Source organism: Ostrinia nubilalis, chromosome 3 (assembly GCF_963855985.1).
Source record: "Ostrinia nubilalis chromosome 3, ilOstNubi1.1, whole genome shotgun sequence".
NCBI lineage: Eukaryota > Metazoa > Arthropoda > Insecta > Lepidoptera > Crambidae > Ostrinia > Ostrinia nubilalis.
Genome location: NC_087090.1, coordinates 16,118,345 through 16,126,740, shown reverse-complemented (window position 1 = coordinate 16,126,740; position 8,396 = coordinate 16,118,345).

The following is an 8,396-nucleotide window of genomic DNA, read 5'->3' as shown; positions in this document are numbered from 1 at the left end:
ATTGATTCCGTGCCTTTTGCAGTCTAATCCACGCCCACACCGCGCCTAGGCGGGCGCGTCAGTGCGAGTATTCTAGGCGCGTGACGTCACCCATTCACGAAGTAGGCGCGTGCACCACACTGGATGCGTACACGCATGCGGGATGAATCAAAGGAATATCTGATAAATTGCGGATAGTCATGCTGAGACTCAGAACCGTTGTTTTAGATGAAGTATGATAAGGTGATGAAATTTTCAGAATACTTTTTATCGAAGAAAAACCAACTAAGAACATAATATAATACATTGTACTCATCACACATGTTTCTGCAACGCATTCCTATAACCTGAGTATCTTCACGACACTACAGTGACACACACAGCATTAACATAAATATAAAACTTTGGATATTTTACACATAGCGATAGTCCTACTTAACTAAACTCAAGAAAGCTCGTACTTTTAGGTGAGTAACTATACATTATCATACATTTAGCCAGCTTTATAAGCTTGTACTGTTAGTTGGTAAGTATACCTTATCATGAGCATACCTTATTATGCTTACTAACCGAAATTGTGGCTAAAACTGAGGCTAAGTTCCAAGTCTAAAAACCCATAATAAAGGCTGTTCCTCTTTACCCAACTCACAAAACTTAGACAAAACGCCAAAGATTCACGATACCCTCGACCCAACATAAACATACCTCCTACCAAGGGACACACCTATAGCTGCGCGTCGAAATAACGCGGCTTGCGTCACCCATTCACGCGGTCTGCGCGTGCGCCGCATGTTGCGGACTGCGACCTTTGACGAATATAAAGCACACGTGTGTTAAGGTAGTGGTTTGTGCAATGCATGGTTGGGTTGTTTTGGTAACGTATTATGAACGGTAGATTACTCGTATGTCGGACTCTACATACTACAGTGGACTACTTTGAAATAATATCAGGAATTATTTATGTAAGACACGGGCCTTAACGCGGCGTTTCTTACTATTTTAGTTGAAATGGAACGCGAAAGTTTAAAATCTTATAACAGGAATATTAGAAACTTCATGTATCAATCATGCTGTTTGTTTCCTTATTCAAGAAAAATAAAATTCAAGCCAATTCGAAGTCACGCTAAAGTACGAGTACATACACCACGTTCTACACAATTACTGCAAAATTGCATGTGCATTGAATATGTAATATTAAAAAATAAAAATTCACTTTCTAAATGAAACAAAGACAAACATCAAAAGTGAGCACAGTGGGTCCGTTTTAGCAAGTTTGAAAAATATTTCTTCTATATCATTTTCTTACATCACATCAAGTAGCAAGGTACTTACTCGTAATTACGTACAATTTTAATGTTCTTGTCAATTAAAGACAGCTATACCCTCATCTAAGCTTGGAATTCTTGAAATATTAGCTACGAGTACTAAACCTGCATCAGAATGCTAGTCAACAATAGATAATGTATTATAATTATAACTAACTAGTCAGCCTTAGCGGATCAGGTCCTAAGCGTGTTCGCACGAACAAGAATTCTCTCGAAGTACAGGAAAGGGCTTCGTAAATACACATTTTACATACAGGCTGATTTTGCAATCAGTATCCAAATTTTTTTAATAAGCTCTATAGAACAACTTAACAATACAACTTTACCGTGGTATATTTCGCGAAAAAAAGTATTGAAAATCTAATTCGCCGGTTACTTTATCTTCGCCGGTGCCCATATCTTAGTTTTTAACGACTTTGCAGTTAACTGTGTGTACGTATTTTTCTATGAACGAAGGAAATTATCCACGTGTGCCAATTTTGTATAAAAACATTTAAATATGAAAATAATATGTTTTCTTTACGTAAATCGATTAAGTGATTCTGAGTCGCTCCTAAAAATATAAATACTGATTGCAAAGTCACCCTGTATACATGCTGCTTCAGCCAAGGATTCCGATATTTTTGTCGATCGACACATCCGTGATTATTATTCATTGATTGTAGGTACTTCAAGGGCAATACAGGCCCTACATACGTGTTTGAATCCATTTGAAAAGATAATGAAATGTAAATTAAATCAATGTAGATCTTAAAGTATTTATGCCGTCTAATTTCCGAGTGCGTAGAAACGTGAATCGCTTCGATTCCTAGGCAAGTAAAAAAATAATAATCTCTATGTGCTTGTATGACCTCAAGTGACGTCACTTACGATCCTACATTTCTATTCCCGGGAATTTGTATACAGTACCATTATCTGTGTATCGACCTGCTCAGATTTACCTTGTATACAAAAAATCAACAAACTTACATGTCGCGAGCAAAACCGAAAGGCACACAAGGTAAAGGAGTGGATTGAACAAAGGTCTATTTCGAGGTGAACCACAACAAAAAACTCAATATACAAAAACTACAAGACTTATTTTAACTATGGTTAATTAAAAAGCCAAATGTAAAAACTGATTCTGTAATTAATTTTCTTGCACTTTACAGGTAATCCCGCGTTTTTACTCGGGGATTCCCAAACTGTTCGAAAACTGGTGGAAAAAATACCGTAAAACAATGAAAACGTACGTAATATTAGCTGGCATAATCTAATCGTAAAACTACAGTATCAGTGTTTCATACAGTTCTTTGCTGAAGATGTAAATAATAAGATTCTTTAAGCCAAATTCTTTAAGCAGCATCTAATATCGTTGTACGAGCAAAAGTAACCATTTTGCAAGAAAAATGCATAGACTCATGACTGTACGGAAAATTCAAGATTTCCACGTAACTGTATTCAGAGTTATAATTACCTTATGTATACCTACGTCACACCTAGAATCTTCACTCAAATGCAGCTGAAACTTCCGCGATTTACGTCTGCCATTAACACTGCGCACACGCACGCAGCGTCGCCGTGATCCAATTTACGCCAGAAGAATTTTTTGGAACCAAAAGCATCTTTTCCATCGACGTCAGTAGACGAAAAAATGTCCACGCTTTGCACGTAATCTTACGAATGATTTGCTTGTTGCAAAAAATCATCTATTAAAACTATGTAGTAATATTCCACTGTCTACTTTGACGTGCAGTCGGTCAAAGAGTTAAATACAGCTGAGAAGTACTCTTTATTAAAAAGCGACGATTAGATAGACGGAAAGTACCCATCTAGATGCAGGCAGCGCACGACCGGTCGTTAAGAAAATCCTTGGGGGACGCCTTTGTCCAGCCGTGGGCCTCATTATTGAGAGACCAAATATTGAGAGACCTATTCATTTCTATCCTCTATATTTTACAAACGAATTAACAATAATTAACAAAAAAAGAAGCTTCTCTATCTATCACACCGCCCATATTTACAGTTACTTTACAAAATGGAACATACAATCCTTTGTAATCCAATGACATAAAAAATTAGTCATCGGCCATTTGTTCGTATGTTAGTGTGTTTAAACACAAACCACGCGAGGAAGCGATAAAATTATCGGCTGCTTTACCTACATCAAGGTTTATTCGCAATTGTTATGCATTTCAACCAACGTCAATTATGTATTGATGCAGGCAAGACAGGCTAGAATCTAGAATGAATATCGGATCATTACATCAAGTAAATACCTAGGCTTCATTGTAAACATATAGGAAATTGATTATGTAAAATGCAGATGTATCTGACAACTAAATACTGAATAAGTTTCGATAACTCTTTTATAAACGAACAGCTAGGGACTGGAATTCGCTGCCTGCTGCTGTCTTTCGCGAAAACTATAATCCGGGCATTTTCAAGGTGAGAGTGAATAAGCAGCAGACACATGTCCCTACCATCCTAGACTGCGTCTCATATTCTGCATAAAAAAAGTAGATACTTTAAACTATCGCTAAAAAGAGATCTTGATCGTAAGAAGATCGGTAGAAAACTTCAAGAACTTGAACTTTTCATGAAGTCTTTTTGTACAAGCTACTATAGCTTGATTACCATAACTTTAAATAAAAACTACTCAATTTAGACGAGTTCTGAAATTGACGCCCGCGATTATAGTATAAATATCATACAAATTGCAAATGGCAACCTTTTGCGAATCATATCACCAGCCTCCTACGACGCCACTCCTGCCAGACTGGCATCATACTGCCCACACAGTGACACACACATAAAACAATACTGTAGTGGTAAATGATAAATCACTCTCTGGAAATGATTTATTTAGTAACTAAGTAGTACGAGTAACTAATTGTGGTTCTAGAATAAAAATAAAACTAATTGACATGGTAAATCTAATACTAAACGATGTGTGAAAAATGTGCTACATACAACATATGATACAGAAAAGGAATTTTAGAGTAGCTCATCACTATTGTTTTAGAATATAGCAATCTACTGCTGGACATCCTACCCCAAGGAGATCACTACCTCTCTTTCTTTTTGCGTCTTTGGGCACCAATGGTGTCGACTTCGGAGTTCGGACAACCGATTAGAAATTTAAAAATACCTACTGCAATCCTCGTCGACCTATTGTGGTGAACCCACTCTTAACACCAGTGTAAAATATATTCAGCCTATGAGGGGTTCACTTCATTCACTCAATCTATAACACTTGATGGTATACCACGTCTCAGTAGCATAACGAACAGGATTTCATCAGGTATTCAGGTCCCAGACTTACGTGCGCAGTGAACGCCGAAAACCCGACAAACCAGTCCACCTCTTTACGACGTAGTTTGTGACTGCCAAAAAACACCCGTAGGTATTGCCTACTTGAAGAAAAATCCTCAAGTTATAATAGTGATGTCGTAATATTGAGTGTATTAACAAAAAAAACACACTGTATGTTAACTGTGTGGTAAGTGAGCCCTCCAAGTCATGTATTCTTAAGGAGGTTGGAGGTAAAATTCAATATCTCTCCGAAATCTTACGCACCACCGCGTTTTCTACCGAATACAACGTTAAAAACACCAAATTCTGGTTCCTGTTAACTTATATCTTTTGAAGGCAATGAAAAGGCGTGTAGTGCTGTCAAGGTTGCGACTCTATCAAGACAGCTCGCCGATTGTGAAGGTCAAACCCTTAGACCTAAATACTTGCACACTCTATCTTATCTTAAAATACTAGCTGACCCGGCGACCTTCGTACCACCTATGTTCATTAGAAATATTTTAGGATTCTAATGGTGAAAGAATTTTCCAAATCGATCGAGTAGTTTTGCAGCCTACTCAATACAAACAAACATCTTTCGTCTTTGTATTATTGGAGTAGATAAACATTCAACTGCTAATTTCCCTTTTATTTCGTCGCCAGCCCAAGTGGGTTGTTTCGTTCTAGAATCCGAACGAAGCGCACGCACGTGGATTCCTTAACGGAGAGACGCGGGCAGCAATGCCGTCAGTGGCCAAGCCTTCGTCGTTGCTTGGGAACGTTTTGTTATTATGAATACGAACGAAAGTCACTCTCTATGATCGCCTAAATAACTGAACCAATTTTAATTTAATTATTGGTAGTATACAGGGTGGAAACGATAAGTGATCTCACTCGATTATTTCTAAACCATACAAGATATCGAAAAACTGGTTCCTGATCCTGAAAGTGCTTTACGAACTCTTTCAAACGGCACCAATAACAGGTACAGAATAAACTGGATCTATCCGAAAATTCAATGTTTCCGGCTTCCATACATTTGTTACAGCCTCATAATATTAAAAACTACAGAAGGTATCGTAAAACTGGTTACTGATCCTAAAAGTGCTTCACGAGCTCTATCCAACGGTATCAATATTAAGTTACAGAATAAACTGGATCTATCCAAAAATCCAATGTTTCCATCCCCCATACATTTAGTACTACCACAGTCATGGCACTCATCTCTTGATACTTGATACAACACTTTATAGGAAGTAAAGCCTAAAACTAATTTTTTCCTTTAATAATTTTAAATAAAAATGCAATTTACGAGTTTTTTTTAGGTTCATTATTTAATTTTAAAAAATTACACTTAATATTGTGTGGTTGGCATACATTTAGTATGGAAGCTGGAAACATTGAATTTTCAGATACTTCCAGTTTATTCTGTAACCTGTTATTGGTACCGTTTGAAAGAGTTCGTAAAGCACTTTCAGGGTCAGTAACCAGTTTTTCGATATCTTGTATGGTTTAGAAATTATCGAGTGAGATCACTTATCGTTTCCACCCTGTAGATATGTGACTCAAGGAGACGACGTAATTTTTCTTTTGTCGCAAAAATAAATCGTTAAAAACGTGAAATAATTATGACAAACTGATGGGCATTATTCCTTAAATAAGGCTCTTTTGATTAAAAAATCATACGATGTTGATCTCAGAAAGTGCATTACGTGACATTTCAGACTAAAGGAAAGTAAGTTCTGATACATACACTGTATGAAACAAAGTGTACAACTTAATAAATCCAGTTTCGTCTAATAACATTGGTAGAGTAGACGTTTCTTCGTGATCTTTACGAAACTTGAACAGAAGAAGCACTTAGTTATGGCATGGCCTTTAGTTCTAAACACAGATTCTGGTAGATAATTTCAATTATTTTTCTGAAAATATCTAAATCTATACTAATATTATAAAGCTGAAGAGTTTGTTTATTTGTTTGTTTATTTGTTTGTTTGTTTGTTTACTTGAACGCGCTAATCTCCGGAACTACTGGGCCGATTTGAAAAATTGTTTCAGTGTTAGACAGCCCATTTATCGAGGAAGGCTATAGGCTATACAACATCACGCTACGATCAATAGGAGCAGAGCAATAATGAAAAATGTTGCGAAAACGGGTTTTCACGCGTACGAAGTCGCGGGCACAGCTAGTAATGGATAATAGGATTCGGAACTCTATTAGATATAATGGCAAGTCCCACCATCATACTATGTGCAACTTACTACCTACATAAATATGTGCAACTAGATATTTTATTTTATAATCCTAACCAAAACCAACAGCTGGCGACCCCAGCTGCACCGAGCCCGTCAAGTGCGTGCGGTGGGCGTGCACGCCACGCGGCCGAGGCGTGCGCGTGACGTCACTGCGCCGGCGCATCGCCGCAACAGGTATTACAAACAGACATTCTACACTCTGTTTTGTTTTGTAGAACTCGCAAGTGATAGAGTAACGTTCCTTTCTACGTCGTAGAGTTATCATTAGAAACCTTGCAGTCTTACCCTTACCATTTCTTTTTATTGATGGCAACCAGACCTCTTTGGTATTTTTATTTGTGCCAATGTCGAGTGGTTTCTAGACATTGGCAGCTTGCAGCAACATGGGTGCTTTAGTTTTATTGCTTTTTGAGGATTCCGTGGAGTTGAGTTTACCCGTAAGCCGGTTCTAAGACGCCATTGGATCCAAAGCGGCTTCCCTTCTTCCTTTAACCATACTAAACGTCAAAAGTCATACAAACTACATGCAAAAACACCGGTGAAAATTACCAAACAACTATATCCGGAAACAAGAAATTCTGTGGTACTTGGTGCTGTTTTGAATTTTTTAAATGGATAAAATGTATGATTTCATTGTAGAATACACACATTGTTTTGCTAGACAGACAGAAGGCCGACTATTGTAAGTTAAAAAATTACAATAGTAGTAACTAGGTAGTAGTTTAGGAGTAGAATTTAAGCATGTGAATTAATATTAGGTATTCTACTGAACATGTATACGCCTTAATCAACGTCACCACACCTAGTAGGAGATGCTGAGTTTTGAGCATAAATAAATTACTATTTGTCTCCTTTTCTATAAGTTTAATTGTTATTGTATTGCATTCTTGCTACTTTTATCAAGTTCGGAAACTTAACGCTACAACAGCAATATACTGTTTTCTCATTGAAATGCAAGCAGGTTATTTGAAATCATCACATAAGGTCATAAATATTATGTACCTCAGACCTACTAAAAAGGATCGAGTTTCTTCCGATACTTCTTCTCAGCACCAGCCCATATGTTGTCCCGAAGTAGTGGAAGGGCAAGCCATATTTGGGACGTATTCAAGTGGCCTGGAAAGGGCCTAAGTACTTAATGATTTGATTTGATTAGAATATAGTGACGTTGAAATCCAGATATGAACACAAAAACTGCTCTTGCGCAGTGCGAGGCGCATAGCGACGCAAATATAGGAAAATTTCCCCTCGACCAAAATAGCGTGGACTTCGCTCGATCGGTAGGTAGGTGTGCCCACCGGTTGGTGATACGCTTATAAACTGATTGCTGCGTAGTAATTAATTCGCTTTCTTGTTTTGATCTTACCGTTTTTAGAACAGCTAAGTCCAGGGTCCAAAAACAATAGAAAATAGATGAATATTAAATCGGAAGTGATAACGAAATTATTCGAGACCGTTCATTGATGAGCTAAGCTTTCTATGTCTCGAAGCGCTGGTAGGGCCCAAAAGATTTAATAAGGAGACATGTAAAGTGCCCCTTAAGGGCTACCTTTTTTTACTGTA